We start from the raw sequence: 12,361 nt of genomic DNA, 5'->3' as shown, positions 1-12,361 counted from the left end.
CAAGTCCCCTGACTTATTCCCTAGAAGACATTGGTACTGTGGCCATAAATAAGGCATTTATGATGCATAGGTGATGCTGCTTTTAGAAACATAACTAGTAAGGAAGGCAAACCTATACAGAATATGCATCTATTCTAATTAAGACAAAATACTGCCTCCTCTTTGATGAAGGGGATATGATATGACCAAATTGCTACCAGGTAGTAGATTGGCCCTTCCATGGTAAGGGATTCTGAACATGGGGTTGCCACATAGCCTCTTAGCAGTAGGAAAGACCCAGTCATCCTTGGGGAGAGCAAATCCTTGCCACTGTGCTTAACCATGGGCAACCTCCATCCCTATGAGTATGATCACATTGTTCATAAGTTATTTAGTAAGCACTGGAATAAGTTTACCTCTACTGAGCAGGAAAGTATATCTGCCTTGTTATTAAGAGCCTCTTCTGTCCATTCTGGGTCCATTCTAAGTAGTTAGTCCAGGTAATTCTCCCCAGACCCCTTGCTTCTTCCATGTCTCTGATCATTCAGAAAAGCAACTAGAAAATGCCCGTATATCAGTGTGGACTTCTTTCTCAGACACTTTCTCCATCTAGGTAAAGTGGACAAGAGTAAATGCCATTTAACACCCACGGGGAGCATTAGCCCAGTTCCCATTCTAACTTCAAATATCAAGACATAAAACGTTGAAGAGAACTTAGTGAAGTTTTTAAACATATTGGTCAGGATACTTCAAAAGCTGGTGCAAAAATGGGGTAATATGCAAGGATCTTATTTGAAGATGTTCCTGCTCAAGCAAAAATAGGGAAGGAGCTGAAGAAGGCTAGGAGAACTATCAGACTGTGATGCAATTCTGACCCCAAGGAGAGAAGGAGAGGTCAGGCAGCCGTAGTTTTAGACTGCTAGAAAACCAGAGGGGACTCCTTTAGCCAAAGTTGGCTTTCAGGGGAGTTCAGTGTCTCTCAGGAATGCGTTTGCCTTAGTACATATGAGGCAGGGTCATTGGCTGTGAGTGACCCATGAAAGGTGAGGAAGCAAATTTCAAAACACAGTAACTGGGACACGTGATTAATTATACACCCTGTAGTGAGCAGCCTATGAGATAAATCTCATGATCACTGCAGTATATCCTTAATTATCTTATTATTTCAGAAAAATATTAAGATGGTACTGTTAAAGTTGTTCACAGAACCACTGGGGAATTTTTTAGCATTTTAATTTGTATTATCCAAAATTCTATCTTCCTGGATATGTTATCAATTAAGTTTAATTGATTTACTATTTTCTCTTATCGTCCTTTACAGTACTCAAATTTTTTTAATAAATCACATGGACTCATTATCATTACAGTAATAAAGAGGGTCATATAGAGGTATGAACAGAAATCTCAGTGGCCACTAAATTGTCCTGTACAGATGGCTCTTTTTGGATAGATTACCCTAGTTAAGGGCTTCCTTGGTGTCTCAGACTGTAAAAAATCTGTCTGCAATGCAGAAGACACAGGATATGTGGGTTCGATTCCTGGGTCAGGAAATTTCCCTGGAGAAGGGAATGGCAACCCACTCCAGTATTCTTGCCTGGAGAATTCCATGGACAGAGGAGCCTAACGGGCTATAGTCCATGGGATAACAAAGAGTTAGGCACGACTGAGTGACTAATACACACACCCCTTGTCAAAGACCTATTCCTCAGTTTTGGAGATCCAGAAATGCGACTTTGAAGCATACCCAGTGGTGATCAATCTTAGTAAAGGCTTTAACCCCACATGACTAAAGTCACACATGTTGACACACAAACCAAATGCCAGTGTCTTAATTTACAGTGAGAATATAATTTTCAGGAGAACATAAATATTCATGTGAGTTATTTAGCCAGAACACACTTTTCATCCATTTAGGAATCTCTGCATAGAGAAGGAAATTCTACTTATGAGATTCTTGATAAGCATGGGAAAGAGTTAATTAAAATCATGACTTAGGGGAAAAGCTTTGGAGTCAGCTAGACCAAAGTTATATGTAGACTATTCTGTAAATAACCAATTTCACCCATAAAGGGCTGATAAATTTTATTTTCAAATATTAACTTTATTTCAGTCTTTCTGAAGGTGATCATTTTCCCATGCCGTAGCTACAACAAATTCTATAAAATTGACATCTATTTCAACTATAATCCTGAATATCCTAGATCAATAAATATGGTGTTGTGTGTTCAGGTTTTCCTTGCTTTTGTTGGAACTCAGAATATTTTATCGCTGTATTTTTTCACAGGATAAGCTCTTCTTCCACAGCTTTCTGCTTCTCTATTCTAAAACTGATCATATATCCAAAGAGCCAAGGTCTTCTGCTCTTCCAGTCCCTTCGGTACACCTGACACAACTCTACTCTTTTTCTCGAGGCTCAAAGTCACATCTCAAGCACTGTCCCCTCTGTGAACACTTCTGTGACTGCCGAACCTCCACTCAGTCCCGTCCAGATGTGTGGTCCCTCCTTGGGGCACCAAATGTGATGTCATCTTTACAGTACTTGCCGCAAGGACTGTGGACATCCACAGGATTGGATGGTCCAGGGTGGAGCATCAGCCACAGTGGTCTGTGCTATACCAGGTTCCACTGGGTTAACTCATTACATCAGCTGGTTGGAGGCCTGTAATCAATGGGGTAGAGGTGGAAATACTTGGGAGGCCTGAGGTCAATACCAGAGAAGAAAGTCCCATCTCAATGTTAAGTTTATCATCTTATATAAGAAGCAAGTTAGGAGCGAAGAGGATTGACAACAGAAGAGGCAGCCGAATGTGATGGCAGGAGACAAGGACCTCAGTCCAGTTCTCTCTTTTTCTGGTGAAGATGGGACGTGGAGCTTGAAAGCAAAGGAATAGTTGTCTCTGTTGTACCTCTGTCTTCACTTTCAGGCTGTGAGTTCACTGAGGACATGACTTACCTTTATATTCCTACCCTAGCAGACCACCCAGTTTGTTGAAATGATGGATGGATGGATAGATGGATTTGTAAATGTAGACTTTCAAATATAGTGTTTAGGACCGTTACTTTATATATATATCTTTTTCTGCTATATCTAATTCAGCTTTTATTTATACTGTTATTTAATATGTTGCTTCCCTCTGAGACTGAACTGGAAGTGTTAGTAGAATTTTACCAAATGTGATATTTGTCATCTTGTTTATAACAGTCTTCGTAAAATGTCATTACAGTCTATATTTTTGTTCATGAACTTACAATTCCCCTTGCATATAAACAGTTAGATCTCTGTCTTTGGAGAATGGGAAATTTCATTTCTGAATTGCATTAGAAAAATACTGATATGCCTCTTAATATCTTAGAATGATATTTGTATAAATGTAAGTAGCTGGATGAAAGTATAGACATGAATATGTTTCTTATTGGACTTCCCAGGTGGCACTAGGGGTAAAGAACCTGCCTGCCAATGCAGGAGACATAAAAGGTGGGTTCAATTCCTGGGTCAGGAAGATCTCTGGAGGAGGGCATGGCAGCCCACTCCAGTATTCTTGCCTAGAAAATCTAATGGACAGAGGAGCCTGGCAGGCTGCAGTCCACAGGGTTGCACAGAGTTCAACACACAACTGAACGACTTAGCATGCATGCATGTTTCTTATGATAGACACACAAAACTAAGTTTTCAAGAGATTTGACAACTATTGAAACAGATTATTTTGTGGAAATTTGTCTTCACTTGTAGAACACATTGCTGCTGTACCTTGACCCAGTGTGTGAGGACACAAAATAATGAGTAAAATTAACAATGAAGCATATATGTACGTTCAAGTTCAAATGATACTGGTTTAATTAGCAGATTTAGGAGTCTGAGAAACTAGAATTGTACCAATCAGAACCAAAAGTATGAAAATGCTGAAAGAAATGAGGAAATACGTTTTAATACTGATATTTATAAGACATGATTTAAGGAAGTTGTTTTTTGTATACTTCATATTTTAAAACAATGAGGTTTTGTACACATTAAGAAAAAAAAAAAAAACAGCTAAAACTATATATAAACCAAGGAAATACACATTAGATGTTAAAAAAGGTAGTTTAGGTTTTCAAGTAAGTCCTGAAGATTGTCAGGCTTCTTAAATGTTGATGGTGTTAAGGAAATCTTTTTCTAGACCCTTGGCTTTCATATGTGCTTTTTCCTAACCTTGGTATGCCTGCTTGTTAAGCCTTCAGTCTGCTCCTTCTTCTTCTCCAATCCCTTTTCTTTTTTTTTTTTAATCCCTTTTCATTTTACAAAATCTTGACTAACAAAGGGACCATTTGAGAATGTATGATTCAAAAACTTTTCGCTGATTCTATTCAATTAAATCTTAAAAGGTATTTGTCTAGGTTCTTTTAACTGCAAAACAATTCAAGAGTGAATGTTGCTCAGACAGTAAAGAAACTGCCTGCAATGCAGGAAGCCTTGTGTTCGATCCCTGGGTCAGGAAGATCCCTGGAGAAGGGAATGGCAATTCTCTCCAGTATTCTTGCCTGGAGAATCCCATGACAGAGAAACCTGGCAAGCTACAGTTTATGTGGTTGCAGAGTTGGACACGACTGAGGAACTATTATACCTTGATGGCTTAGCTGGTAAAGTATCTGCCTGAAATGCAGAAGACACAGGAGACGTGAGTTTAGTCCCTGGGTCAGGAAGATCCTCTGGAGGAAGAAATAGCAACCCACTCCAGTATTCTTGCCAGAAAAATCCCCTGGACAGAGGAGCATGGCAGGCTACAGTCCAAAGGGTTGCAAAAAGTTGGAAATGACTTAGCAACTATGCACACTGCTGCTGCTGCTGCTAAGTCACTTCAGTCGTGTCCGACTCTGTGCAACCCCATAGATGGCAGCCCACCAGGCTCCCCCGTCTCTGAGATTCTCCAGGCAAGAACACTGGAGTGGGTTCTCATTTCCTTCTCCAATGCATGAAACTGAAAAGTGAAAGTGAAGTTGCTCAGTCGTGTCCAACTCTTAGCGACTCCGTGGACTACAGCCTACCAGGCTCCCCATCCCTGGGATTCTCCAGGCAAGAACGCTGGAGTGGGCTGCCATTTCCTTCTCCAGTGCATGAAAGTGAAAAGTGAAAGTGAAGTCGCTTAGTCATGTCTGACCCTCAGCTACCCCATGGACTGCAGCCTTCCAGGCTCCTCTGTCCATGGGATTTTCCAAGCGAGAGTACTGGAGTGGGGTACTTTTCGGAGAAGGTACCATTGCCTTCTCCAAACTAGGCACACATGTGCATATATATTGGTAAAATCTTTTATCAAAAGGCATTCAACTCTAAATTCAGTGTAAAAATGATTACTTGCAAGTGTTGATAAGCAAATGGCTTTTTGTTTTTACCTTAGAATATTTAGTGCGGTGCCCTGCTTATGTATGATCAATAAATATTGACTAGGTTTCTCCACCTGATTTATTGCACAAATAGAAAATATTTAAACATCAAAAGCATTTTCTAATATTTTCAGCCAGATCAAAGTCACGTCATTTGACTATGTAAGTAGGATATTTTGGCCTCAAATTTTTAAACAAATTTTATCAAATTTCTACATAATAATAGAAAAATAAATGTAATAACATATGCTCTTTAATGCAATTTCTTAATAGAATTTTAAGAGTCTGTTATTACTTTAGAAACACAATGTTCTCATGTGTTTAGTGTGAAGAATCAATATTATCTGTAATTAATACATATTATTTCACAATAACATTTTATCTCATTTGTAATAGTTTCTTAACTACTGTGTAAATTAACTTTACTTGTAAGTAATAAAATCAACTCTGGCTAACTTTAGAAAAATTAATTTATTGGAGTGATATTAGAGGCCAAAAAGTCATTGTGAAACTGTGACAGAGACATGGGAAGGGCCAGTATCAGGGCAGAACCTGGGGCTAGAAAATAAAAATTATAGTTATTATGTCAAGGCAGGTTACAGCTTCAAACATGATGAGAGGCATAATTCATATCATATCAGGCTCCAAAATCCAAAGATATGTAAATAAGCATTTGGGTTTGATGTGTAAATTTCAATGAACCATACTTTACTTTGGATTAGAGTATTCATCCACCTAAACCACCCCCCACCAAACTTCATGGAGGTGAAAGACTCCTGTATTTTCACAAGATATTTATGCTTCCTTTTGGCATGCATGTATAGCACCAAGGCATGGAGGGTGCATGCTAATTTTTGTTCTCCAATTCTATTACAGAACCTCCCAGTGCAGTGATCTAGGCTGGTATTCTGTAAGATGTTGAGATAATTAAGGTACCTGTGTACTAAGTTGCGGAGAAGGCAATGGCACCCCACTCCGATACTCTTGCCTGGAAAATCCCATGGATGGAGGAGCCTGGTGGGCTGCAGTCCATGGGGTTGCTAGAAGTCAGGCACGACTTAACGATTTCACTTTCACTTTTTACCTTCATGCATTGGAGAAGGAAATGGCAACCCACTCCAGTGTTCTTGCCTGGAGAATCCCAGGGACAGAGGAGCCTAGTGGGCTGCCATCTATGGGGTCACACAGAGTCAGACACGACTGAAGTGACTTAACAGCAGCAGCAGCAGGGACACCTGCACGCATGGTACTTCCAGTGTTGACCAAGATAGGAGTGAAATGTACTGGCTGGTGATATATAATGTGCTGTGTAAAATCTGAAACTCCCTTGAAGTCACTATGGACTAGTTTGTCTACATTATTTATGAAAAATATATAGACTGTTAACTGCACCTGGTTTACCTGGTTACATGGCCTATTTTGTCTATAAGATTGGTAGAATATAAAAGACCCCTTGGTGAAAAGGGAACTCCTGCACACTGTTGATGAGAATGTGAATTGGTAGTCACTACAGAAAAAAATAAGGGACTTCCTCAAAAAATTAAAAATAGAATTAACATATGATATAGCAATCCTAATTTTGGGTAAATTAGGAAAAATCCAGAAAAGACAAGAAATCAGTATCTTGGAGGGATATCTGCCCTCCCACTTTCAAGGCAGCTTTATTTTATAATTGTCAAGATATGTAAGCAATCTAAGGGCCTTCAATGGGTGAATTTAAAAAATTTTAAAAATGTGATATATAGCATATATAATAATACATATAATGTTTCATATTCTATAATGAAATATTACTCAGCCATAAAAAAGAAGACAATCTTGCCATTTGCAATAATATAGATAAATTTGTAGGGCATTATGCCAACTGAAATAAGCCAAACAGGGATGGACAAATACTGTACGGTATCACTCTTATGTAGAATCTAAAAAAAGGCCTATTACATTGAAGCAGAGAATGGAATGGCGGTTGCCAGGGGCTGCAGGCAGGAGGAAATGGGGAGGTGTAGGTCAAAGGATACAAAATTTAAGTTATAAGATTACTAAATTCGGAGGAACTCATGTACAGCATGGTGATCAGAGTTCCCACTAGTATGCTTGAGATGTGCTGAGAGTAGGTCTTGAGTTTCAGCTTCAGCATCAGTCCTTCCAATAAATATTTAGGACTGATTTCCTTTAGGATGGACTGGTTGGATCTCTTTGAAGTCCAAGGGACTCTCAAGAGTCTTCTCCAATACCACAGTTCAAAAGCATCGATACTTTGGTGCTCACCTTTCTTTACAGTCCAACTCTCACATCCATACGTGACTACTGGAAAAACCATAGCTTTGACTAGATGGACCTTTGTTGGCAAAGTAATGTCTCTGCTTTTTAATATGCTGTCTAGGTTTTTCATTGCTTTTCTTCCAAGGAGCAAATGTCTTTTAATTTCATGGCTGCAGTCACCATCTGCAGTGATTTTGGAGCCCCCCAAAATAAAGTCTGTCGTTATTTCTATTGTTGCCCCATCTATTTGCCATGAAGTGATGGGACCAGATGCCATGATCTTAGTTTTCTAAATGTTGAGTTTTAAGCCAGCTTTTTCACTCTCCTCTTTCACTTTGATCAAGAGGCTCTTTAATTCTTCTTCACATTCTGCCATAAAGGTGGTATCATCTGCGTATCTGAGTTTATCGATATTTCTCCTGGCAATCTTGATTCTAGCTCATGATTCATCCAGCCTGGCATTTCACATGATGTACTCTGCATATAAGTTAAATAAGCAGGGTGACAATGTACAGCCCTGACGTACTCATTTTCCTATTTGGAACCAGTCTGTTGTTCCATGTCCAGTTCTAACTGTTGTTTCTTGACCTGGATTTCTCAGATTTCTCAGGAGGCAGGTAACGTGGTCTGGTATTTCCATCTCTTTAAGAATTTTCCAGTTCTTTGTGATCCACACAGTCAAAGTCTTTGGCATAGTCAATAAAGCAGAAATAGATGCTTTTTGGAATTACTTTGCTTTTTCTATGCTCTAATTAATGTTGGCAATTTGATCTCTGGTTCCTCTGCTTTTTCTAAATCCAGCTTGAACATCTGCAAGTTCATGGTTCATGTACTGTTGAAGCCTGGCTTGGAGAATTTTGAGAATTACTTTACTAGCATGTGAGATGAGTGCAATTGTGCGGTAGTTTGAACATTCTTTGGGATTGCCTTTCTTTTGTATTGGAATGAAAAATGACCTTTTCCAGTCATGGGACCATTGCTGAGTTTCCCAAATTTGCTGGCATATTGAGTGCAGCACTTTCACAGCATCATCTTTTAGGATTTGAAATAGCTCAACTGGAATTCCATCACCTTCACTAGCTTTGTTCGTAGTGATGCTCCCTAAGGCATACCTGACTTCACATTCCAGGATGTCTGTCTCTTATCATAGTAAGTTTTATTTAATAGGTCAGTTCGGTTCAGCTCAGTCGTGTCCGACTCTTTGTGACCCCATGAATCGCAGCATGCCAGGCCTCCCTGTCCATCACCAACTCCCGGAGTTCACTCAAACTCACATCCATCGAGTCAGTGATGCCATCCAGCCATCTCATCCTCTGTCATCCCCTTCTCCTCCTGCCCCCAATTCCTCCCAGCATCAGAGTCTTTTCCAATGAGTCAACTCTTCGCATGAGGTGGCCAAAGTACTGGAGTTTCAGCTTCAGCATCATTCCTTCCAAAGAACACCTAGGGCTGATCTCCTTCAGAATGGACTGGTTGGATCTCCTTGCAGTCCAAGGGACTCTCAAGAGTCTTCTCCAACACCACAGTTCAAAAGCATCAATTCTTACAGGTAGTCACTAAAAAAAATCCTGCCATTGTTCTGTATATATTTACAAATGTAAGGGGAATAATCATAACATGGGCTTGGTGACTCTATGCCTACTTTAGAACTTAAAAAGAAAAACAATTAACTTACCCTAACTCTGTTTATAATGGTGTTTTTCACCCTTAAAAAATAGCATTAGCTCAGAATTAGTGTCCAGTGTCTAGCTCAAAAGTTTTGGACACATTCTTTTTGCCATTGTAGCTACCTAATTAAATAAGTAATCATCTCAGAGGGGAAGAAAAGAAATTCATAGTGTGCATTGTGGTATTATTTCTGGACCCCAAGGTACATATAGAGCTTTCATTCAAGAGGTTGTGGGTCTAATCCTGGGATATAAAGAGAGACCAGTACTTTCCACTCTCCATTTTGGTAGCTCAAGTCAGGTCTGTGTTTATCAGCTTTAGGAGATTTTTTTTCTTCTCATAGAAATCAGTTTCTAAGTAAAATGGTTACTCATTAGTTTGATTCCAAGCAATGTCATGAATCACAGCCACAGATCTCTGTAGGTGAGGTCATTCTAATGAACACAGCAGTGTGGCTGTGTATCATGGTGAATATACCCAATCTCCCATTGAGCTGTAATAACCTGATTTCCCTCACCCTGGAAACAGTGCATTTCCACTGAAGCCGTGGTACTCATTTCCATGATAACATTTCCCACCAGCACTCTTAACATTGGGAAATAATTTAGTAGAGAACTTACAGAGTCTATGGCATTTTCCTCCATAAATGGTTTGTGAAGGAAAAATTTTCAGGACTTTCTGAGGAAACATAGTTCAGAGGTGAGACATATAATATTGTATCTTAGCATTCCTTTCTCTGAAAGACTTCAAGTTGCTTCCTTTAAAGTAAACTAAAAGTAAGTTTGCAACACAACTTACTTTCCAGTTGGCCAGATAGTCATTAACTAAACCAAGAAACTGTTAAATAAAATATACCTAGTCACCCAAAATAGCATGTGGAATCTAGAGCCTTTGACAAAAAAAAAAACAACCATCTTGACAATTTTATTCTTTATAATATTATTGTTTCACCTTTTTCATTAAAGAGTCCCCAAACTCCATTCTGAAGGAGAAACAATGTACCTCGAGTTTCAGTTCAGTTCAGTTCAGTCGCTCAGTCATGTCCGACTCTGCGACCCCATGAATCGCAGCACGCCAGGCCTCCCTGTCCATCACCAACTCCCAGAGTTCACTCAGACTCATGTCCATCGAGTCAGTGGTGCCATCCAGCCATCTCATCCTCTGTCATCCCCTTCTCCTCCTGCCCCCAATCCCTCCCAGCATCAGAGTCTTTTCCAGTGAGTCAACTCTTCGCATCAGGTAGCCAAAGTACTGGAGTTTCAGCTTTAGCATCAGTCCTTCCAAAGAAATCCCAGGGCTGATCTCCTTCAGAATGGACTGGTTGGATCTCCTTGCAGTCCAAGGGACTCTCAAGAGTCTTCTCCAACACCACAATTCAAAAGCATCAATTCTTCAGCACTCAGCTTTCTTCACAGTCCAACTCTCACATCCATACATGACCACAGGAAAAACCATAGCCTTGACTAGATGGACCTTTGTTGGCAAAGTAATGTCTCTGCTTTTGAATATGCTATCTAGGTTGGTCATAACTTTCCTTCCAAGGAGTAAGCGTCTTTTAATTTCATGGCTGCAGTCACCATCTGTAGTGATTTTGGAGCCCCCCAAAATAAAGTCTGACACTGTTTCCACTGTTTCCCCATCTATTTGCCATGAAGAAATGGGACCAGATGCCATGATCTTCGTTTTCTGAACCTCGAGTTTGGCTGACATAAACTAGCAAACTCCTTGTGTGTGTGTGAGGTTTTTTCAATGTAAACTAACAATTTCTCCCTATGTGTTTGTGTGTATGTGTACACATGAGCCTTCTCAGAGCTTGAGTTTTTCATTTTTGTCCCCCAGGATATGATGGGGTATACTTCTAATTATAGATCTGTGAATATTATGAGATGTTGAATAAGGAAGAACTTAGTCCACAAGCTACTTTCTCTTCAAGGAAACGACCTTGGACAAAGAAATAACATGGTCTTCAAGCAAGGGAAAGTAGCTACCTCAGACAAAGGAAGGACATTTTCTGAGCAAATATACCTCAGTGGAAGATGTTACATATTCTTACAGAGGGAAATCCAACCTTAGTTTGCTCAGAGTCTTCCGAATATGCCACTGTGATCCCAATTCCATTGGTAAAATGCCACTCTTTTCTCATGAATGCCCTAACATCCATATGGGAGCTCGTCCCTGGCTGCAAAATCAACTTTTAGTGGAAATAACTCACTTGACTTTTTTCCAGAATGATTATATCAAGGGTTTTAGTCCATGTTTTGAGAACAGAACTTACTATTTTGAATTTGTCATTCTCTTGTTTGTACATATATATATTTTCTGGCCATGCGTTCCATGTATCCATGTAGGGTTTCAACAGCTGTTAGAGGAGTACCTGTGCTAAGTCGCTTCAGTAGTGTCCAACTCTTTGAGAACCAATGGACTGTATCCTGCCAGGCTTCTCTGTCCATGGGATTCTCCAGGCAAGAATACTGGAGTGGATTGCCATGCCCTTCTCCAGAGGACCTTTCCAACACAGGGATTGAACTGGTGTCTCTTACATCTCCTGTATTGGCAAGCAGGAGTTTTTTTGTTTGTTTGTTTAACCACTAGCACCACCTGGGAAGTGTGTCTTCAAAAGCAGGCACCCATCCTCAAATGCTTGAATTCCTCATTTTCTCATGAGGCCCTTTGGTGGTAGCTCCATGATCTGTTGGAGTTTCACTCTCAGTGAACATTGATTACAAATAATCTCAGTTGATAATTACTGTTTCACAAAAGTTGTCACAGCTTGCTGCTTCCTTACAAAACTATGAACTAAAGCCTCATTACTTTTCACATTAATGTAGATGGCCAATCCCAAGAATCTTACATTTTCCTGAAGACCATCTCCCACTATCCAGCCACTAGTACCAATATTTCTATCAGTTAGAATTCAATCCCAATGAATAGAATTTTACTGTACAGTTAGTCCCCTACATACGAACCTTCAAGTTTTGAACTTTGAAAGATGTGAATGTATGTTCGCATGTCTGGTCACATAAGTTAGTTCACGTGTCTGCATACATTGTCACATGTGTGTATCATCTACAAGTGGTTGTGCTTTTGTGTACTT

Source organism: Bos mutus, chromosome 17, assembly GCF_027580195.1.
Source record: "Bos mutus isolate GX-2022 chromosome 17, NWIPB_WYAK_1.1, whole genome shotgun sequence".
Classification (NCBI taxonomy): Eukaryota; Metazoa; Chordata; class Mammalia; order Artiodactyla; family Bovidae; genus Bos; species Bos mutus.
This window is presented reverse-complemented; position numbering follows the sequence as displayed.